This window comes from Triturus cristatus, chromosome 1_1 (genome assembly GCF_964204655.1).
Source record: "Triturus cristatus chromosome 1_1, aTriCri1.1, whole genome shotgun sequence".
Lineage (NCBI taxonomy): Eukaryota > Metazoa > Chordata > Amphibia > Caudata > Salamandridae > Triturus > Triturus cristatus.
The window spans coordinates 1,311,395,259-1,311,419,887 of NC_140579.1; the positions used below are offsets into that span (position 1 = coordinate 1,311,395,259).

The window sequence follows — 24,629 nt, forward strand, 5'->3', positions numbered from 1 at the left end:
TCAAATAATGAACACAATCCTTGTCAGGGTGAACCACAAAAGTCACTAAATTATCCTTTACGTAACCCTCTGGTTGCATGGTGCAAAATCAGTCTGGCTTAACTTAGAGGCAATGTGTATAGTATTTATGCAGCACTCAAACAGTAAAAAAGTTAAAACAAAGCACAAGAAAAATTCCAAACCAACAGAGAAATATAGATTGTATTTTAATAAAAAGCAAAATGACACCAAAATGACAAACATCCAATCTGTAGAACAAGAGTTATATTTGTTTTTAGCTTCTGGTGAAAATAGCACCAAAATTCACAAAGCACCAATCATGGATAGTTCAGGCCGACTGCATTGGAGCACCGGTCAGATACAGGGACCAAGTTTATCACGTTGAAGAGTTTTATCTTCTCGAGTCTAAGTCCAGGTGTGGAGCTGCAGGTGAAAGGTCACATTGGAGTAGCCAAAAGGAGTTAATTACTGGCGCGAGGGGCATCATGGGCGGGCGTTCTCTGGGGCGAAGAGTTGTCATCACTGGAGCTCACGTTGGTGGTGGCCATGGACTGTAAACCAGTGAAAATTGGATATAATAAGGGTAAGCAAATTGTTAGAATTGTTTGCCTTTTATCAAAATAGGTACGAATTTCTTAAAATACATTTCAGTAACTTCGACATGCATTCTCTTTAATTTAGATTATAATCGGAAGTAACTACTGGTACCTATATCTCCTGGAGTTTTCCTACCACAATGAGATTTATTACTTGTGACTAAGACAACACACTTCAAGTGAGTGTCTTGATTTATAATATAGTGGCCAAATGGGTTGAATGAGAAAATATGTATCACTTTGACAAGTGTATTTGAATTTATAGTAGTTCAATGACTCATTTTTGGAACACTACAAGGGGATCTTTTTAGATATTTGAGTGTTGGCTTAAGTTTTGGTTTTATAAAATAGTCCTGTTTTTTGCATCAATAGGTGGTCCTCCAACAGTATTTTCTGTTGTATTTTATACTTCTGCCATAGAGAGAACCAAATTGCTTGTATGGGATTTTGATAATATGTGAAATGTTTATTAAGAGTTATTGGTGCGCAGACATTCACAGATAAAAATCAGCGTATGAATATTGTGATTTTTAAGCAACAAGTGTAAATAGGAGGAATGACAAAGGAGGCCTTCGGTTTTTGTTTTACATCTTAGTATAAGATTGATCGATGAAAATGTTTTCTGAACTATTTATTTGGAATATTGACATTGAGTCTGTGGTTCTGTATATAAATATCAATTATTGTGATTCAGCGTTACATGAATATAAAACGAACACTTTTTAATAAAGGAGGATTTTATGCATTTTGAGTATGTATGCATGAATGTGATAATAGAAGAACAATAGGGGTGTTCCACAAGATTGATTGAATCAGCACAAGGGGGACGATAGTTTTTTTCAGTTATTTGAACCCAGTTTCCTTTGCTCATTTGAAGGGTTACTCTTTATTATTTTTAAAGTTTATGTACAGCTTGTCAGCTGAAAGTGTTTTGAGTAATATCAAATGGATACTTTGAAAACATTTTGCTTTTCTGAAGACCAATTCAATAAAATCTAAGGGGCATATTTATAATAACTGACGCATCCCTGCATATCAGCAGGGATGCGCCAGTTATTTTGCGCCCCAGCTCCGCCATCATGGATGCGCCGCATTTATAATGCGGCGCACCATGGGGCAAAAACGGCACAGATGCGTCACGCATCTGTGCCGTAAAAGTGGCGCATTGCTGGAGTTGCGTCGCAAGCGCGACACAGCTCCAGCAAGGCTCTGGGGTGCCCTATCTGCACAATGCTGCGTCAATCCTTACGCCTGCTTCAAGCAGGCGCAGGGTTTTGATGCAGCATGGGCTCAAAAGTGACTGAGTGAAATCTTGTAGATTTCACTCAGCCACTTTTAGGAGGCGTTCCTGCGCCGGAACGCCCCCACCTGCCCTGGAACGCCTACATGTGGCGCAGGGCTTTACAACGTGACGCATCTCCCAGATGCGTCACGTTGTAAATACCCCGCACCATGGCGCAGGATTTGCGCCGCTGCTGCGTCACAAAAGTGACGCAACGGCGGCGTAAATGAGGCGCAAGTCAAACATAAATCTGCCCCATAGGTGGTAACTCTAAAACCATTAGTACTCTCACGATATCGGATAAGAACTCTGAAAAATGGAACACAGTGTGGAATTTAAAGAAGAAAGTAATTCGTACAGAACTCCAGTCTGATTTTCTTGATAGAGTATTGTAAAAAGGGTATTATAGAGATAGGGCTACAAGTGAATAATGAACCCGGTCTATTTGTTACAAATGAGAAATTTAAAGAACACTGGACCTTGATACCAAGCAGCGGGACTGGATGCTTCTAATCATTGAAACAGCACAGGAAGTAATTATTATAGAGAAAAGGGAAATAGAAAAAAATAGAAGCACAGTTAAAAGAGAGTACAACCCTAGAAGAATCTAAACGCAAACAAGAGGAAATACAAGAAGATATAGTGGGCTATAAGGACTATTTGATTAACAAGCTACCTGTGCTCCCAGCTTGGCATGTTTATATGTCGGAGCCTTTGAACAGAGGCACATCTTCAATGAAGCAGCACCATTCTATGAGAATGTTCTACACTGGTCGCGCTTCATTGATGATGTGTTTTTTGTTTGACAAGGCAACCAAGAAACATTGGTCATCTTTATACAGTGGTTGAATTGTGGAGATCCGAATCTGAGTTTTACATCCACAATGAGCCAAACAATCTGTGATTTTTTTGGACATCAAAATTGTTGCGAGAGAGGGGTTTCTAGAAGTAGAACATTTCACAAAACCCAGTGATAGGAACACAATTCTCCATTATGGTAGCAATCATCCTAGATGTCAAAAAGACAATATACCATATGGGCAGTTTCTCCGTTGGGGAGGAACTGCACAAATAGAATGGATTTTGAGAGACATGCTGAGATACTGAAAGAAAAATTAAAATGTTGGGGCTGCCCTAACAAGATCACTAAACAGGCCTATAAGAGGGCAAAATATTTTATTAGAGAGATTTTCTTTCAAAACAATGGACAGGAAAAACGCACTGATATGGATAGGATAGTCTGCGTGACCAACTACTCAGGTCTGAGCAATAAAATAAAGAATCTAATAAATAGAAACTGGTCCCTTTTGACAGATAGGAACACAGTAACAATAGAAAAACCTCTATTTGCATACAGAAGGAACAGAACCATCAGGAATTGTGTTGTCCATACCTACAGAGAACTTAACATCTCAGGTTGGTATAGATAATAAGAAAATAATAGGTAACTACCAATGTAACTCTTGCATTGATTTGTAGTTTGGTTATACAAGAAAAAGAGAGAAAACTTTATAGAATCAAACATACTTTTAATGCTATGTTTAACTGCAAGACAAGAAATGTGATATACCTCCTTATCTGTCCCTGTCACAAAGGCTATGTCGGAGAAACCGGTCAAAAATGCGACTACACCTCAACAAACATAGGTCAGCCTTAAGGACAGGTAAAAGAAATGCACCACTAACAGAACACTGGCTAGAATATAACCATAGGTTAGAAGATATAAAATGGTGCATACTGGAGAGAATATCTGGTACCTAAAGAGGCAGAAACATTGATAAAAAGAGGAAATATAGGGAACAATACTACCTGAGTAAATTTAAAACATATCTTTACGGGCTGAACAATAAGGAGGAACGGGAGAGAATTTTAAAATAAAGTTTCTTCCCGTTTGCTCACCCCACTGCGCATGAGCGCCAATATTTTTAAATGAATAGGTTCAGATATTAACTGATTGTCACCACCTAGATAATATTGATTCTAATACAATTTATAAATTTAATTCAAGTGTCAGATTAATGAAGCTATGACTCCTAACATTAGTGAATGAGCAGTAGAGACTAGCCACATGTATTTGTGGTCATCAAACTAGACCTTCAAAGATGGCCGCCTTTGATATCAGCGATATACGGCGCGATGCCTTAGTGGTAGTTTGGGGGTTAAACCACTCTAAGCGACACACGAGTTGAGGTTTGGTTAAAATCTCAAGATCAAAAATACCTCATCATTTTTATTGTTGATATAAACAGGCTGAGTCTAATTTGGATGTGAAACCAACACTGTTAAATATCTGAGGCAATAGACCTGATCATAAGTAAACACAGTCTAAGATGCCCACCAGATTTTTGATGATGGAGTTCACGTCCTTTGGTATGAACCCGGAAGCAATTAACCTGATCATTTGGCAGGAAATGGAGCTTATATAACTAGGACGCTCAGACCACAACTGATCTTTGCCAGAACAACTCGCATTCGAGGACACTTACAGAATAGAAGCGGTAAGTGGCTATGACACGCCGTAACATACTGTGATAATTTATACCGTTTTGAGTTCGCGTGATACAGTTTAGTGAATTATTTGGTTCAGCAAAGTGGAGGGCTGATCCCCATAGGAACTTTTGTTATAAAAAAGTGATGTATCTATTTTTAGGATACATATTAAAAGTTGAGTTGTCTTCTTAACCAGGGACATATATGAGTGGGACATGTCTTTAAAACAGCATGTCTTTGAAGCAGAGTAAATTACATGATAACCTCTAATAATATACTTGCTAGAAATGTTACACTCCTAGAAAAAGGCAATATATCACGCATCTATACTTATCTGTAATTTAAATGTTACAGAGAGTGCTGCAGAAAATTATATGTCACTGAATACTCTGGGAAATTACTGAAATACGAGGACCAGAAACTTTAAAATGAATGCACGCTTCCTCATTGATGAAAGGAAAGTGTGTAAACCAGTGAAAATTGGAACTACTAAGGGTAAGCAAATTGTTTGAATTGTTTCCCTTTTATCAAAATAGGTACGAATTTCTTTAAATACATGTGTCACGATCCTGCCATGTAGCCTTGTGTTATATGAGTCTAAACGCGCTGAGTCTACATGCGCTGAATGTCTTGGCTGAAATAGCAGAATGTCTAGTGTTCACAAATAGTGCTTGTTGACCCTTTTCATTTTTATTAAAACTGTGTTTATTCCTTGTTTACAAACTGTCCTTGTTTACAAACTGTGCTAGTTGTCTTTTTCCGTTGTACCGAATTGAGAGAATTCATGCCGAAATATTATTGCCGAGCGTAATTGTCTTTTGTCCTCAAGATGTTCCCGTACGGCGTGACCGCAGCTATAAATAGCGGCCCCATCCTTCCTTCTACTGCAGATTATTGAAGTCGTCTGTTCGTGGCTGGATGCTCCTCTGCGCTCGGAGGTTCCTTTGCCTGGCTTTTTCTGCTGGGTGCTTCACTCAGTTTTCCGGTGGCTTTGCCGATCTCTTTGGTCCGCTTACAATTGAAGAAACTTGAGCGGTTCAGGTTTAGATTCATGGTTCCTTGGCAACTTTCAGGTAGGAAACGTACAGTCAATTTTGTTTCTGTGTGAGTTCAAAGGCTTACTACGCACGTGCGGTTAAACGTGCATAGAAGTGAAAGACAGGTTTACCAACAGTGAACTGCGCAGTAAATATTTAAGGTTAAATGGTAACGGAGGACAAAATTAGATTTTGAAGATAAGAAACTGCACTACGAAGCACGCTAAGAAACTGAAAGTTAAAGGCGCATTTAATTAACATTATTCACAAAGACATTTCGCATTTTGAGATTGAATTAAGCAAACGCATTGAACCATTTGTTTCTCCTGTGAAAGACTAATAGACATTGTTTTCTGCTGAAAGACTAATCATTCCCTTGTACTGCATGAAAAGGATTACTAGGACACGTTTAGAAATATTAATCATCGCTGCAATATTTACCTGATAAAACTGAGTTCTTTGTTCTACGAACTATTAAACTAGATATTGTAAATTCCTCACGAAGTATTCAACATAGTGAGCTTAAAAGAAACAACGCTAATTTCTTTTCTTTTCAGGTAACCACTGTTTCTTTATATTGGATATGTTAAAATAATCTGCAAGTAGAAAGATGACCAAGACTGATCTGTACCATCTTCATTCCAGATCTCCCTCCCCGCAGTACCCTCCCTAATTCCCTTCCCCTCGTCTGGCCATCTCGATCCTCTGTTACATTTGTGCGCGGAGTCGCGACTGCCGGAAGGTGGGCTGCTTGAGGGTACTGCTCCTGAGGAACTTGGAACCTGACAGAATAATCCGCCCACGGATTTTTGTTCCTCCTGAGCAGTACCGCCAAGATGGTTACTTTAGACGACATTTGTAAAATGGGTAACATGCAAAAAGATTTAACTGCAGCATGTTTAGAAACAGCAACGTTGGCTAGTAAAGTAGCCCACATGCAAACGCAACTTCAGTCTACTCCGGTTCCCTCCGTCTCCAGTGGAGGAGCTTCTTCAGAACCAGTTACACCTACAATTTCTGTCACAGTTCCATCCAACCATGCCGTTGGCCCCTCCAGAGCGTTTCTCAGGTGATTCAACTAAGTTCCAAACCTTTCTAACTCAGATCCAATTACATTTTATGGTGAAACCTACGTCGTTTCCAAATGCACAATCTCGCATCGCCTTTTTGATTTCATATCTGAGTGGTGATGCAGCTATGTGGGCATTACCTTTAGTGAATGCAGATGACCCGATTTTATACAATTGGCATAATTTCAAAGAAGAATTCGAAAAGGTTTTTGACAGACGTTTTATCACTGGTTCAGCTGATCGGGAACTCCTCGAATTAAAACAAGGTAATAAGGATCTTATACATTATTTAACACATTTTAATAGACTAATTTCAGAAACCAATTGGCCCGAAGAAAAAAGAACCGCATTTTTTTATCAAGGCCTTAAAGACAATTTAAAAGATTTGCTAGCCTCTATCGATCCACATCCTCGAGATTGTGCGGACTTAATAGCACTAACGCTTCGGTTAGACCACCGTTTAGCCGAAAGAAAAGGAGATAAAAAGAAACTTGAATTTAGATCTACAGTGCATGTCAGAGAAAGAACCAATCCTGTTCATTACGATTCCAGTGAGCTTTGGGGATTGGAGGAATCCGTAAACCCCTAACTCAAGAAGAAAAAGAAACACGTCGTAAATTGGGAATGTGTTTATATCGTGGAAAAAAAGGGCATTTTGTTCGGGAGTGTCCGATTCGACCTAAAGGATTCAAAGAACAGAAAGGAATGGAAACAAATCCTTCCAAACAGGAAAACTAAATTACTCGAGCAACAAACAGGGGACTTCCTCGAGTGACTTATCAGATACCTCTGATCAGAGCCTAGCTAACACCCTTCAGATTTCGGTTCCACATTTAACATTAAATGTGCTCTTTGTCAAATCAGGACTAATCAACCAAGAGGTAGTTGTTATGGTAGATTCAGGCGCTACCGGAAATGTCATCGACTCCAGCTATTATTCCAAACTACAAACCCCAACAATCAAGAAACAGAAAATTGAGTCAGTCTATGCAGTAGATGGATCAGTTCTTTCATCTGGTCCAATTATGCACACCACCATCACCATCACTATGATTTGTTACTCTGGAGAACTCAAACATTCCGAAGAAATACGTTTCGACATTATAGATGCACCACAGTTTGGAGTTATTCTGGGTATGCCATGGCTCACCGAGCATAACCCTACTATAGATTGGGCCAAAAGATGCATAACTTTTACTTCCGCTTGGTGTCACCAAGAATGTCTTTCTTAGCTTAAATCCCAGAACAAAGAGGAAGATGTTGAATCGCGGTCCACAACCGGAGCTCATCTAATAGCCACAGCAGCAGAACAAGACGTTGAACTACCCCAACAATATGCTGCCTTTCACGATGTGTTTAGTGAAACTAGCGCGGAAACTCTACCACCACATCGTCCTTACGATTGTGAGATTGAGTTACAACATGGTGCAAAAATTCAGTGTGGTAGAATATATGCTCTCACCGAGGCCGAAAGTAAACACCTTCGTTCTTACTTGGATAAGTATCTTTAAAATGGGTTTATCAGACCCTCTAAGTCACCTGCAGCCTCTCCTCATTTTTTGGTGCCGAAAAGTAATGCTGTTCTTCGCACGTGTATTGATTATAGAGCATTAAACTCTATCACAGTTAAAAATCGATACCCGTTACCCCTTATTCCAGTCATCCTTGATCAAGTTCGAACAAACAAAGATATACACTAAATTAGACCTACGAGGTGCTTACCACTTGGTTCTTGTTCGATCAGGTGATGAGTGGAAGACTGCTTTCAGAACTCGATACGGTCTCTTTGAGTATTGTGTAATGCCGTTTGGGCTTTGCAACACCCCGGCGGCTTTCCAATTTTTTCTTAATGGTGTCCTAAGAGAATTCCTAGACCAATTTGTTATTGTCTATATAGACGATATTCTAATATATTCCAACTCTCCAATTGAACATGAACAACATGTCAAGACAGTCCTAACCACCTTGAGAAAGCATGGGCTTTATTGTAAATTGCCAAAATGTGAATTTCATGTACATCGTGTAGAATTTTTGGGGTTTATCCTTTCACCACAAGGGATAACCATGGCAGACCAAAAGGTACAAGCAATACAAAATTGGCCACAACCACAATCTGTGAAAGACGTGCAAAGATTCTTAGGCTTTGCCAATTTTTACCAGCGCTTTATTCAAGAGTTCTCTGCCCGAGCAACACCTCTAACACGGCTGTTACAAAAAGGACAAAAGTTCCAATGGTCCTCTGACTCAGAGAACGCCTTTCAAGATTTAAAGAAAGCCTTTATGACAGCTCTGGTCCTAAAACATCCACACCTTTCCAAACCTTTCATAGTCAAAGCAGATGCCTCTAACACCTCAATTGGAGCAATCCTGTCACAACGAGATGATGTAACTAAACAACTTCATCCAGTAGCCTTTCTGTCAAAAAAATACTTGCCTGAAAAAAGAATTACACTATAGCAGAAAAGGAGCTTTTGGCCATACTTTTGGCCTTCAAAGAATGGCGTCACTACCTGCTTGGATCTTGTCATCCTATCACGGTTTACACCGACCATCGAAATTTACAGTTTCTACGCTGCACTAAAGCTCTAACTCCTCGACAATTGCGATGGACCCTTTTTTTTGCAGAATTCAATTTCCACATTACCTTCTGACCAGGTAGCGCGAATAAAAAGGCAGATTCACTCTCTCGTTATGAGGAAACTGATAATTCCTGTGACCAACAAGAAGCAAGACCCATGATCCCACAAGAACACATCATAGGGATAACAATGTCCGGAGAATTTTTGGCCGAAATCAGAAAGAGCATGCCGGTTCATAAAATAATATGCTGGAAAAATCTAGACATTAAAAGACAAATGATTGATGGACTTCCATGTCAAGGACGTCTTCTCTACGTCCCACAAAAAAAACTACAGCAAAAGGTGCTTTTATGGTGCCATACTCACCCTTTGGCAGGTCATCCTGGTTGTACTAAAACTCTCGACTTAGTAAGTCAAAATTTCTGGTGACCCAGCTGGAGAAGGGATGTTATCACTTATGTACAATCTTGTGACACCTGCATAAGAGCTAAAACAGATCACTCGCCTCATAAAGACATCTGCTTCCTTTACCTACACACAAATGGAAAGACATCTCTTTAGATTTTATCACAAATCTACCGAAGGACAAAGGCAAAACAGTAATATTAGTCATTGTGGATCGTCTATCAAAAATGGCACATTTTGTAGCGTGTGAAAGTTTGCCAACAACGGCCGCTCTGGTGGATATGCTTTTATTTCATGTGGTACGTTTACATGGTTTACCACGATCTATAACCACTGATAGAGAATCTCAATTCACTTCCAGACTATGGAAAACTTGATGTTCAGCCTTACAAATTAAAAGTAACTTATCCACAAGCTTTCATCCTGAATCAGATGGGCAAACTGAATGTGTCAATCAGGTACTTAAACAATATCTCCGATGTTATTTGAACCAAACACATTCATCCTGGGTAGTGGCAAATAAAAAATTTGCTGACAAAAAAAGAATACCAGGTCCAGCCAAGTGATAAAGTATGGTTGTCCACAAAGAACTTGCACTTTAAGAAACGGAGTCCTTTCCATCCACGTTTTATTGGACCCTTTACTGTAATTGAATGTATAAATCCAGTAGCCTTTAAACTTCAACTGCCAGCATCTATGAAAGTGCATCCAGTATTTCACACATCTCTACTTAAACCAGCTTGTGTGCCAATAAACGCCAAGCCTCCTCCTCTGTTGGTGGGGGATCAGTTAGAATATGAAATCCAGCAAATAAAAGACAGCAAATACAAGAATGGTCAGGTATGGCATTTAGTATCATGGAGAGGTTATGGTCCTGAAGAAGATTCCTGTGAACCTCGCGATGCCATACATGCCCCACGCCTGCTTCGACAATTTCACAAAACTCATCCCCGTGCTCCAGCCTAACAACCGGGGTGGCTCCATTTTTGATGGGGAGGACTGTCACGATCTTGTGTTATATGAGTCTAAACGCGCTGAGTCTACATGCGCTGAATGTCTTGGCTGAAATAGCAGAATGTCTAGTGTTCACAAATAGTGCTTGTTGACCCTTTTCATTTTTATTAAAACTGTGTTTATTCCTTGTTTACAAACTGTCCTTGTTTACAAACTGTGCTAGTTGTCTTTTTCCGTTGTACCGAATTGAGAGAATTCATGCCGAAATATTATTGCCGAGCGTAATTGTCTTTTGTCCTCAAGATGTTCCCGTACGGCGTGACCGCAGCTATAAATAGCGGCCCCATCCTTCCTTCTACTGCAGATTATTGAAGTCGTCTGTTCGTGGCTGGATGCTCCTCTGCGCTCGGAGGTTCCTTTGCCTGGCTTTTTCTGCTGGGTGCTTCACTCAGTTTTCCGGTGGCTTTGCCGATCTGTTTGGTCCGCTTACAATTGAAGAAACGTGAGCGGTTCAGCTTTGGATTCATGGTTCCTTGGCAACTTTCAGGTAGGAAACGCACGTCAATTTTGTTTCCGTGTGAGTTCAAAGGCTTACTACGCACGTGCGGTTAAACGTGCATAGAAGTGAAAGACAAGTTTGACAACAGTGAACTGCGCAGTAAATATTTAAGGTTAAATGGTAACTGAGGACAAAATTAGATATTGAAGATAAGAAACTGCACTACGAAGCACGTTAAGAAACTGAAAGTTAAAGGCGCATTTAATTAACATTATTCACAAAGACATTTTGTATTTTGAGGTTGAATTAAGCAAACGCATTAACCATTTGTTTCTCCTGTGAAAGACTAATAGACATTGTTTTCTGCTGAAAGACTAATCATTCCTTTGTACTGCAAGAAAAGGATTACTAGGACACGTTTAGAAATATTAATCATCGCTGCATTATTTACCTGATAAAACTGAGTTCTTGGAAAGTGTTCTACGAACTATTGAACTAGATATTGTAAATTCCTCACAAAGTATTCAACATAGTGAGCTTAAAAAGAAACAATGCTAATTTCTTTTCTTTTCAGGTAACCACTGTTTCTTTATTTTGGATATGTTAAAATAATCTGCTAGTAGAAAGATAACCAAGACTGACTGTACCATCTTCGTTCCAGATCTCCCTCCCCGCAGTACCCTCCCTAATTCCCTTCCCCTCGTCTGGCCATCTCGATCCTCTGTTACATTTGTGCGCAGAGTCGGGACTGCCGGAAGGTGGGCTACTTGAGGGTACTGCTCCTGAGGAACCTGGAACCTGATAACATGTCAGTAACTTCGACATGCATTCTCTTTAATTAAGATTAGAATCTGAAGTAACTACTGGTTCATCTATCTTCGGGAGTTTTCCTACCACAATGAGATTTATTACTTGTGGCTAAGACAACATACTTCAAGTGAGTGTCTTGATTGATAATATAATGGCCAAATGGGTTGATTGAGAAAATGTGATAATAAAAAATCCAGGATATTAATTTAATATGTATCACTTTGACAAGTGGATTTGAATTTATAGTTGTTCAATGACTCATTTGTGGAACACTACAAGGGGATCTTTCTAGATGTTTGAGTGTTGGCTTGACTGTTGGTTTAATAAATTAGTCAGTTTTTTTGCATCAAAAGGTGGTCCTCTAGCAGTATTTTCTGTTGTATTTCATACTTCTGCCCATAGAGAGAACCCAACTGTTTTTTTTAAATAAAAGTTTGTCCTGAAGAAGGTGGTGCAGAATAAGACAAGTCCACCGAAATGGCATGTCGACAATTTGCTTTTATTATATTTGTATAAATATTGGTTTGATTTACAGTTTTTTTTTAATTGCTTGTATGGGATTTTGATAATATGTGAAATGTTTATTAAGAGTTATTCATGTGCAGAGATTCACAGATAAAAATCAGTGTATGAATATTGTGATTTTTAAACAACAAGTGTAAATAGAAGGAATGACAAAGGAGTCCTTCTGTTTTTGTTTTACATCTTAGTATAAGATTGATCGATAAAAACAGTTAATGAAATATTTATTAGGAATATCAGCACAAGGGGGACAATAGTTTTTTTTCGGGCATGGACTTTCGCCATTGACGTTGGATCTCAGAGCTGACATGAAGAGCAGGTTGGTGCTGGAGATTTGCGTTTGTGGGTATAATGGTTGGTCATCATTCAGTGCGAAGAGTCCAGTTTGTGGTTACAAGTAACTTAAAACGTTTGGAGTTTCTCCTTGAGCTCAGGATGAGTGGACTCTGGTGCCAGTCAAGGGTCCAGGACCTGCGGGGTACCTCGTGTGGATCACAACTCACTCCAGCTGAAGCCAGCAGCAGTGCTCAGGCATGTCCAGGCAGGTGTAGTAAGGGCTGGTCAGCTGGGTAGCTGAAGGGAGGCCTCTGGAAGCTTGTTGTGTCCCTGTAGCTCAAACAGGAGATCAGCCAAATGACCTTGGAGTTACTTCTGGGGAGCCTGGGTTCAAGGTAAACAGGTCTAGTCTTCTTTCTTCATGCGACAGGGTAGTCCTTCTTCTGAATCTTCCACATATCCAATCGTGTTCTTATGAGGATTCTGAAGGTGCCATATTTATACCCAGTGCCGATCTGTGGGTGGAAGATGCCCCCTTTGTCTAACCTTCCCCCTTTTTGGGTTTGGCTCCAAACTGTCAATGGTAACAAAGGGCAGGTAGGCCTAGTTGTCAGCTGCATTTGTCAGTGGGAGTGTAGGCAGGACTTAGAAGTCAGGAAGTGGGTGGACAAGCCCCGAGGCTGCTCTATGAAGCTCATCCCGGGACATCCTGTTCAGGAGAGAACAGTCTGCCACAACTCAAGGCCCTTTTATCTCCATGTCTGGAAGGAATACACAAAACACCACAGAAGAGCCATTCACAGAAAGGCACATTTGGTGTAGGCATAACAATTCTAACCTTTTAAAAGTGGCATTTTCAGAATAGTAATTTAAAATCTGACTTTACTATAAAAGATGATTTTAAATTACAATTCATATGAGTGGAAGAAGCATTTATCTATCTATTGCCAAACTGAAGTTTTCACCTTTTCTTTTACAGTTTTGTATAGGGCTGCAGTATTAGAGAGCTTTATAAGAGCACCAGTTACATTACAAAAGGACATATTCATTTTTGTAGGTGAGGGGAAATTAAGTGATTTGCTCACAATCACAGAATGCTGAGCCAGCATTGCCAGTTCTGGCCATTACTCCACATCCTCTCCCCGTTACAAAGGGTATTAAAGTAACCAGTATTAGTGTGTGTGAGCAATAGCTTTACAACAGCAAAAAACAACTTTAGGAGTTTTTCACTGCTGACGACATGTAAAACTTAAGTACACTTATCCTACTTTTTAAATACCATGCGCCATGCCCTATGTGCTGGAAGAGCCTATCTTAGGGAAGGCTTTTAAGAATTAGAAAAGAAGGTCTAGGCTTGACATAGGGGTACTTTTTCCAGGCCAAAATGGCAGTTTAAAACTGCACAGCTAGGATGCAGTAGCATGCCTGGAGACATGTTTTGACAAAGCTACTTTAGTGGGTGGCACAATGAGTGCTGCAACCCCACTAGTAGCATTTAATTTACAGGCCCTGGGTACATGTAGTGCCACATACTAGGGCCTAACAAGTAAATTAAATGTATTCATCAGGTGTAGGAAGCTTTTACCACGTCTTCAAGGGAGAGCACATACCACTGGTTAGCAGGAGTAAAGTGCACAGAGTCCAATAGCCAACACAAACAGGTTCAGCAAAGGAAGGCAAAGGGAGGCTAAAATCTGGGGTGACCCTGCAGAGACGGCCCTACATTGTCACCCAGGATTGTTTGCCTTTTGATTGAACCCCATTTTTATTGGCTGTACAACTAACCAGGGGTAAAGTGCTTGTGTCCTTCCTGTCAAACCTGTTAAAATTACTGTGAACATGATTGGCACATTTAATTTCCTTAAAAGTCTCTTGTTTATGGAACAAACTTTTCCTAGAGCATGCAAATGAAATGCTACTATTGGGGTGCAGGACTCATTATGCCACCCAGTATAGAAGACCTGCAAAACATTTCTCCAGACCTGCCAATGCAGCCTGACAGTTTTAAACTGTCATTTCAACTTTGCAAAACAAAGCTTTTGACAGGTCTAAAACCTCCTTTTTAATCCCCAGTGTAGTCCCTACATACCCACAGGGCAGGATGCATAGAATTTAAAAATTATGACATGTATATTTAGTGTTTTACATGTCATAGCAGTGATAATCCTCCAATTTTGTTCACACTGATTTAGACTATTACCTTTAATAAATGCTTAATTCACTTTGGAAAGTAGCTAGAGACATTGTTGAAGGACTCATTTTAATAGTAATATAAAATGCAATTTAATGGTCAAGTTGGATTTTTATTTTACTATTTTGGAAATTATACTTTTAGAAAGTTGTTGTTTTTTTGCCTAAAACCAAAATACTTTCCTGCCAGTATCCACCTGTCATCGGACCCCTGATGGTCAGATGGGTATTTCTCCCAGATAGTGGACAAAGGGCTCTGGGTGTGAGTAGGGGAACTCCTCCCTTGATAGGATGTCTTGTTTGGAGGTGCCAGTGCCTTCCTGAGCTTCAAGGCATGCCTACCTTATCATTGGCAGATGAACCAAACACCTAGTCCTGCCTCTCCTTTGCTCCTTCAAGGGCCATATGGCTGACCTCCTGTTTGAGCTACAAGGACACAACTATCTTCCTGAGCCCCTTTCACTGCTGGTCAGTATCAACTGGGCTTGCCTTGGACCCCGCTGCTGGCCACTGTTGGAGTGTGTCATAACTACCAAGTGGTGACACTTGGCTGGTGTTACAATGTGCTACACCTGTTCCCAAACTACAAGAAGAGAAACTTTTGGCCAATTTTCTGCTTGGAGAACTGGTCACCGTCGAAGCTGCAACCTTCAACGTCAAATCGCTAGCCTCCCTCAACATAATGGTTTTCCCCACTGAAAGAGATCTGACTTTCAGACGTAGAACATAGAAGGCTTCATTAAGACCAACGTTGAGCAGCATTTGATCAATGTCTAGGCCTTCCTGGGCATGCATTTCAGACTTCGCCTGCTGGGAGCTTTGGTGAAGACTGCACTGGGACCCTGCTCTTCAGAAAGCCGCTGTCCTCAAACCCTACTTCCGTTGCAGCATGCCCCTCTGGCGACTCAGTGTTGACCATTTTTCCTTTATAAACGTTTCTAAGTCAGAAGGCAAAATTTGCACTATAATGAATCTGGCCCCGGTACCCGACCCGCCCTCCATCGCGATTGGCCTTGACTTTTGACTTTGATCCGGTCAAGTGCGACAAGATGATCACAGTTGGCACTTTGTGCTATTTGGCAATATTTTTAATTCAAACTTTAAACATTCATATCTCTGGTTCTATTCATTGAATTTTTGTTGTTTTGTTGTCATTTTATTTATTAATATATTTGAGTACTGCATAAGTAAATTACACATTGCCTCTAAGTTAAACCTGACTGCTTTTTGCCCAACTACCAGAGGGTTAAGCACAGGTTTATTGAGGGACTTCAGTGGTTCACCTCGAGAAGGATTCTGATTATTATTTGAGGTGGGGTCTCATCCCTTCAACTTAAACTCCAATTTATTACAGAGAGTAGTTGGACATTAATCTTACAAAACATCCTCAAGACAATGATATGACCCACACTTGGGAGATTTTGTGTGCATTGATTAATTCAGCCAGGCTTGATCCAAGGGTTTAATTAATTAACCTAAACCTAACAATACTTAGATTCTTTTAACTCTTTGTCACTGATGACCAAGATTATCATGATCTTTTCTCTATTAATTCGTATGGGATCTCTGTTACAATTTCTTAAATGTGATTGTTCTTAGGATGGTCTTGCAGACTTTATACATTTGAGACTGAAATGTCAACGCCAAGTCCCACTTTATCCAAGTACAACTTCTGGATTTGCATCATTGCGTTGATTTATCATGTGTGAAGGACTTACAATACTTCGAGTGGACTTTGTAGACATTAATCTTTCATATGTGTAACTATTTAATCATGTTTTGCAACATTAATGTTGATATGGAACTTTAAGATTTGTTCTCCCTAAAGCTCTATCAATTGCATACAATCAATATTATTCTAAACTCATTCCTAGTATGCACCTGTGTTCTTTTCTTTAAATGTTTTAGAAAATTACTTTGTTATGAATCACAGATTTAACTAATTCAGGTTTGATTCTATATTGTCACCTTTTGTGATAAACAACTGAAGTTGAATACATAGAAAATTCTCTGTACACAATTGAAACCCTTGTTAGCCAGTTGCCTTTCAACCAAGTCTATACCCTTGCTCTCAAGGGTATATTGTGCTTGAGTGCCTATGGCATTTTGGCAAATGTATGTGAAAATTGTGCAGTAAAATACAAAATTTCACCCCATTCTTTTAAAATATTTCCCAGGAGGAGAAACCCCCTAAAAAGGGTTATCTTACTCGCCTTTGCTCATTCACATCAATTCAGGGCAAGTATTATGCCCTCGAACCTTAAAAGATCAAGTCAGCACCACAATATAGGTGGTATATAAAACAGATATTTATCTGTGTTATGCTGTCATATAAATCATGCAGCTAATATGGAATTTCAGTGATGCCAATTTTTGTGATGTTAGGATCATGTCATAAGCCGCCCTGAAAAGAATTAGGGTCAAGGGTCATGTGATGTTTCTTCATGTGATGTCATTAGGGTCAACCATTTCACTTCCACTAACCCAGGCATTTTGGTGAATTGACACCCATTTCCACCTTTCTGTGTCTTGCTGTCCAGACACACAATTCACCTAATTTCAGTTGTCAGACTTGGGCAGCAACTGGCAGACCACAGGTAGAGTGGTAGGCAAGGGAAAGTCACAGAACCATTAGTTTTGCAGCAGGTAGACATTTTACATGCATTGTCACACGCCATTTTGTCATTGCACACAGAGCCAGGAAAGCACATTTCTAGGTGCAGTTAGGCTCAGGGCTGTGCTACTGCCCTCTGGATCTGTGTCACAACCTTCACAATAGCTTGGGTGCACAAAGCTAAACCCCATCATGTTCCTGCGGATTGAACTACAAGAGTGTGGGCCTGGAGAAACTGTCTATGTAAAAGAAAGTTATGTTCACCTAGAATCATAGCTGTGTTGTAGACTTTTGGTGCACTACGCCTGTTGGAGAAGAGCACTTTACGTGCGACATCTTTTTATAAGAGAAGCTTCATGCGCCACATAAAGAAAGCCAATTTGTGGGCCCAAAGACACAAGAAAATCCCAAACACTCTGGAAGCGGACATTTTTCAACGAATCCGATAAAGGCCACGTCCTGTGGACCATGTCTTTCTTGCCAAGGGTCTCCATTCCTGGAGAAGCTGTCCACAAGAACTCCTATGCTTACCTATGAGTATTCAGGAAATCCATGATCCGGTTCTTTGTGGTTTCGGTACTCCTCAGTTCAGATTGGCATCTCTTCCCAGCGCGTCGATCATGACTTTTGGTAACCTGGAAGACAAAAAAAAGAAAAAGCATAATCAGATGCGTACAGGTTTGCCCGATCTGTGCACAGTTTTTTGTTTATTTTTAGCAAGAACTTATGAACTATTCTTTTGAAACATTTAGTCCCAATTAAGCATGAGAAACATTCTGATTGAATATATGTTTTGAGGTCACAAAGGAAAAGAACATTGAAGTTCAAAAGAAAGACAAGCTGAGTGCTTATGAACTTAAAGAAAATATGAACTGTGCAAAGTTGACTGAGTTTACTGACTAGAGACCAATACAAGAAAGGTGAAGCATAACATTTTCATTGAGACGTTCGCAATAGAAGTTGGACTCTTTATAAATGTGTGAAGAAACACACCTGGATCCATAGTCCTCCTGTGGAACACCAGTAGGGCTGTTGTCTCCCTTTTTTCTCATCCTATTTCCTATTTCCCTTAGTACCTTTCTTTGAGCAAGTGTATCAATATTCACCTGCTCTGGGAAGTGCTGAGGGGGATTGGTGGCCTATCATCATCCATTGCTTATGCTGGGCCAGGAACGTTAGTGGAATCGTTTCCTGCATAATCTGACAGCCTAACTAGATTGCAGTTGGCAAACAGGAGTAGAAGTTCCTAAAGAGTACACTCACCACACCGTAAAAATAATCTTGATTTTGTGAGTGGTTTGGTTTTTAGATAATTGAGCATAATGTGCTGGCTCTCTGTGACTTTGTAGACGTTTCACAGGTGGGCTATCTGCATCTAAGATCAACTTCCACCTCCAGATTACATTTTCCAATAGTTTGCACATGTTTTACCCTTCATTTGCTACTCTGCATTTCACACCTACTTTTGATGATCCTAGGGTATCTGCAGTGGCGGCTCCTCCATTAGGGCGGAGGAGCGCCGCCCCACTGCTTTCTCGCAGTGCGAGAAGCAGAAAATAAAATGGTATTTTAAATACCATTTCATTTTCTGCTTCTCATAATGCGAGAAAGCTGAAGGGAGGGGAATGCCTGGTTGGGGGCAGGCGGGAGGATATGCCAGGTTGGGGGTGGGCGGGTCGGGGAGGAGTGGTTTGCACCACTCTGAGTACCCTGACTGTTTGGTCGACCCTGGGGCCGACCAAAGCAGTCATGCGCACTCTACATTTTCTCTATGTAGGCCGCATGCAGCCTACATAGAGAAAATGGCCTCCCTACCCGGTGCCCGGCTGGGCGCTGTCCGGGACTCTGTATCAATCACAATGCTGCCATTGCAGCGTTGTGATTGGCTTACAGGAGGGGAGGGAGCATACCTGTTCCTGTCCAGAAGAGGCGTGTGGACCACCACACCCACTCCCTCACGGTAACCCCATGCAATAACCCCCGGACGACCCCCCCGCCCTCCCAACCGCAAGAATTGCGAGCTGCAACTGTGTTTCTGGCGGGCAGTCAAGAAACAAGTATTCAGAACATCCATGGGAGTGGGTAAGCATGTGTGTGCCAGTGAAGCAGGCTGGAATGGATACTGGACGCCCAGAAGCAAAGTTGAGTGTGTTTCTGACTGCTGAACGACATGGAAGTACAATTGAAAAAGAGCCTTTGAACATGGACAGAGGCATGCCTCAATTAATAGCTCATCCACGATTAGAAGAAGAGTGACTTCAGCAGAGGCACCGAGGGCAGCAATTTTCTTCATCCCTTTAAACAAGGACACTAACATAGAGAGAGGACAAGTGGAAAACCAGCACAGGGTAAACTGTTTGGCCCTACTGGCTACCATAGCAACTGCAACCATGTAAATGGGCAAGACAAGCAAAGCAGCATACAGTGCTATTACAGAAGGAAGCCTCACCAAGCGTTCAGGAAAGTGAAACAGGTCAGCTCTTTTGACAAGAAGCTGTACTTTTTACTACATCATTTTTAAACCTTTCCCTATTATTATCTCCTGCCAACACAGAGCTCACAATCTTTTAGTAAATCAACTCTCTCTCACTGGCCGCACATCCTACTGTTTAACTTAATGATGACCCTCCCTAAGTTTTCTTCACTTTCCAAACTCTTTACCAAATCTTGACCCAACTCTTTTAAAATCGTTTATCCTCTCACCTCCCCAAATATGCAGTGAAAACCTTCAAACACAAGATCTTAAATGCACTGGAACTCTGCAGACCGACATCACTACGCCTGGATTGGAAAAGATATAAGTGACCTCCTTATTCTTTACCCAGAGCACATCCAAGTGGGTGTATTCTTTCTATGAGACATTAAATATTTCCACCACTGCCAACATTCCCTATAGGTGAAAACTAACAGTTTCAAAATTTTAACAGCAATCTTTCAATTATCAGCTTTAAAAATCACGAGATTATGATCCTTTACCTTGATCACCTCTATCTTTGTACCAGGTCGGGTGCTTCATCCTCCTATTCAAGCACCTTACCCTCTACTGTGTCTTCCTCTCAATTTAACACCTCACCAACATGGATTCCTTTTATCCCAGATAGTCCTTCTGTGGTTCCCATTCCTCATTACTATCACTTCTAACTCCTACCCATCTCCTCTTCCACAACCTGTCCTATAGTCACCTGGTCAGGATAGGCTCGGTTAGAAACGCCTCCATTTACATGCTCACATTTCTTAAGTTGCCTTCTCTTTTAAACCCAGTGCAACAGAGTCAAATTGGAGGAACAATTTGTTATACATGGAAAAAGGCTTAGATAACTTAATCATTCCATTGATTCCTTTAAATTAACAAAATGTAACGACAAATGTGTATGTCTTATGTGTTTTCCCTCTTGTTACAGTGTATTTGTGATATTTTGTGCCACATTGTTCAATTTATATTTTGATGTTAGATTGGTTTTTAAAATTTATGAATTCTATGTAATTGTACAATTTTTATATGGTGCGAAATATTAAATATCAATTGTTAAGAATTGTTTTGTTCGATCCCTGTCAAGATGGGTCTAAAGGGATGTATGGATTATAAGAAGCGCAGTATGCAAGAGGTGAATGAATAGACTTCTCCAAGAGATTTTATTGTTGATGCTAACGTCGTTTATGGAACCCTGCCTCTTGGAGTAGCGGGGCCTCTCTCTTTTATACTGAGGTATATCAGGGGGTCAGGATTATTAAGGGCAGTGCTGAAGGCCTGCATGCTTTGTCATGCAGGCCCAACATCTGCAATGACTGTAAGAGCGACTGGCATGCACAAACCTACAGACTTCTATTATATGTATGTGATCCAGCTTAGAAGCAGCTAAGATGTAAGTTAGAACCTTGATATGAGCTTTCCCTGATTATTGGTGTATGAAAGTGGACTTTGAGGCTGTAGAGAATGGTAGCCACAACTTTTATATGAGCTGCGACCTAGATCATACACTGACAAAACAGAAACAGCTACAAAAGTAAACTTGTTATTAAGTGGCAAAAAATAAATATATTAAATGTTTCATAACCAGCTGTACCGTGGTTTCAGTGAACAAGGCACAATCAACGCAACAGGTCAAAAGACTAACTTGTTGTATGAAACACTTGCCTCACACAGAGTGGCCCTAAAAATCACAGGCCGCTGGGTCTGCACAAAGGAACATACATGAGTAACAACCACAAGCAACCCAAATGTTGAGAAAGACATGAAGCCCATGTGCGATTGTGTCAGCGCTATAAGGTGCAAGAAACATTGACAAGGCGGCTGGCAGGCCAATAAATGTTATGTATTTACTATAAGACACTGACTTACTATAAGGAGTTAATTGCTCATAACTGAGTGCATCCCTCCAGGCTAGATCATGGTAACAGCCCGTGGTGCAATAGAATTCATAAGCCATCGCCCAGTAGGACAATCTCCCGCTGCATCATAGAAAAGGGATTCGGGCACCCGGCCACTGTGCAGGACTCCAGCTCCGTAAGTGCCTTGTAAAGGTGTCTACATTAGTGGACCTAGGGGAGGGGCGCTACTGTTTAAAAAATGACATATTTGTCTGTGCATATGGTGGTTCCTGCAAGGGGCCTGTGCTGTGGTGTGAGGGGTACCCAAAGACGTTTTAAAGCACGGGTAATTGTCCAGGGCTCCCACCTTCCAAGGGAACCTTGGGAGAATGAACTTTTTCTCCATCTCACTTCTGTGTATTTCTGTATGTAACCTTTAACGTATGCTTCAGTATTATTAGGCAGCATAGGGCTTGAATGAGTAAAACATGAGGAATAATATTCAAAGTTGTTCCAAATAGGGGCACCCAAAATTGTATTGCCCAGGAGCTCCCCAAAATCCTTAAGGTGACTCTGGGAGCACCTCAGTTAGAAAAAAGGATTAGATACAAGAGGGACGGCCTGATAGCTGTTTTATACGAGCTCAAAATTTATTGTTTTTATATATTTAATGCGATTTTATATAGCACGAACATTACCCGAAGGTGTCAGAGCGCTTTACAAAAGAACCAGTTGCGTTACATAAGGACTTTGGATTACATGAGTTACATAGGAGATACAAACAGCAAAAATTGCAAATGTACAAGTTGTAAAGTCACTCAAGGAAGAGATACAAACAGATAAACTCTAAGATCACATAGGAGTGGTAGTAAGTAGAAAGGTATACTACATATACTAGTGGTTAGAGTTATATATATACAAATTGCAAATTCACTCAGGATTACATTTTAACAGCGATTAGGCTTGGACAATTATTTATTAATAAATAAATAGAATAGGCTTGGCGGCCAACTCCTCAAAAGAATCTTTTAGGGTCATCAAGGAACTTCTAAAAGCCCCCGAACCTCCAGTCCTCCATGCTGACCCCACTGGGAAATGTTCCGAACTTGCCTCCTTCTTTAAATCTAAAATAGATAACATCCTTTCATCACTCCCTCGGTTAGACGAGGAGACTTCCTCTGATGGTAAGTTGGAGTTTCTGCCCAGGGCGCGGACAGCAGAGTTGGCCTCCTTTGGGTCGGTCACTGAGGAAGAAGTGCTCACAGTGTTGACGACCATGAAAAGTGGATCGCCTAAAGACCCTGCACCACTGAAATATCTTAAGCAGGTGGCCTCTATCATCGGTGGTCCAGTGACGGATTTGATAAATTTATCCTTCACCCAAGGAATAGTGCCTCCAAGCTGGAAGGGAGCGGTTGTCAAGGCTCTCTTAAAGAAGCCCAACTTGGACCCCGCTGACCTTGCCAGCTTTAGGCCTATCTCCCTGCTCCCCGGTGTTAGCAAGGTAGCGGAGAAGTTGGTCAATCGGCGCCTCTCGGGCTTCTTGGAGTCCAACTCCCTTTTGGGTGATTCCCAAACGGGCTTTCGTCCCGGTCAGGGGACCGATACTGCCCTGTTGGCAGTCGTGGAGCATGCCAGGAGCATTTTGGACATAGGGGGATCAGTGGCAGTGATCCTCCTTGACCTCAGTGCGGCATTTGACACTGTGGATCATCAAGTGCTTCTCCAACGACTGTCGAGGGTGGGGGTCTCCGGGCTGGCCCTGAAGTGGTTCTCTTCCTTTTTGGTTGGCCGTACGTTTGAGGTGTGGGAAGGCCATTCGAAATCTTCGTCGGTCTCTCTCCAGTGTGGTGTGCCACAGGGCTCATCGTTGAGCCCTACCCTATTTAACATTTATATGGCTCCCCTGGAGAATGAGATACTGCCCCTGGGTATCAAGATTATCAGCTATGCTGATGATACCCAGCTGGTGGTAGGCCTCCCCCAGTCGTCTCACCATCCCGACCAGCTGCACACCTGCTTGGACAAGATCTTCAAGTGGATGTGTTGCTCAGCACTCAAGCTTAACGGCTCCAAAACGGAACTGATGATATTGGGAAACTCCCCTCCCACCCTGTCTCCGAGTAGCTGGCCTAGTTGCCTGGGAGCGGCTCCCACCCCCAAACAGGAGATCAAGAGTCTGGGGGTGTGGTTGGAGCAGGACCTTACCTTTAAGACTCACGCTAAAAAGACCGCAGGCGTGTGTTTTGGTCTGCTCCGTTCAGCCCGTAAGATCTTACCTCTTCTCCCTGTGGTCTCTAGGAGATTACTTGTTCAGGGTCTTATCATCTCCCGGCTGGACTTCAGTAATGCGCTGTTTCTGGGGGCCCCAGAGTCTACCCTAAATAAATTACAGCAAGTGCAGAACGCGGCCGCCAGGCTCCTGATGGATCTCCCCAGGCGTCAGTCTGCCCGCCCTGCGCTGAAGGCGCTGCACTGGCTTCCCGTTAGGGAGAGGGTGAAATTTAAGGCACTCTGTATGGCCCATAAAATCTTGCAGGGGAAAGGCCCTCCTATCCTCCGGGATATGGTGCAACCTTATAAGACCTCTCGTTCCCTTCGTTCAGAGCATCAACATCTGCTGCAGGTCATGAGAGCTAGGAAGGCAAGAACTGGGGGCAGATGGTTTTCCATCAATGTGGCCATTCTATGGAATTCTCTTCCACTGCACTTACGCTTGGAATCAAATTTCCTCCGCTTCCGCAAGTTGTTAAAAACTCACCTGTTTCCTGCTTAATACCGGAGCCTCATGTCATGGCGTTTTCATTCTGGATAAGCGCGGGGATGCCCAAGGGTAACCAGGCGCGTTATAAAACTCACTAATAATAATAATAATAATAATTACATATTTACAGAGCAGGAAATTCTTGCCATCGTCCAGCCAGGTGTTCAAGTGGTGTTGCATTTAGGGACGGTGGTCTTGGGTCCGTAGGGGTCCCTGAGGAAAACGTTACCTAA

General features: G+C 41.4%; 1 long non-coding RNA gene across 1 annotated transcript in view; it reads right to left on the reverse strand.

Moving 5' to 3' along the window:
* Nucleotides 1-257: 257 nt before the first annotated feature.
* LOC146872020 (uncharacterized) overlaps nucleotides 258-24,629 on the reverse strand; it is a 99,076-nt gene continuing 74,704 nt past the window's right edge. Inside the window, exons 2-3 of the long non-coding RNA XR_014959637.1 lie at nucleotides 17,856-17,959; nucleotides 258-551 (exon numbers count right to left, since the gene is read on the reverse strand). This is a non-coding gene — a long non-coding RNA (uncharacterized LOC146872020). The remainder of the gene's footprint in view (nucleotides 552-17,855; nucleotides 17,960-24,629) is intronic.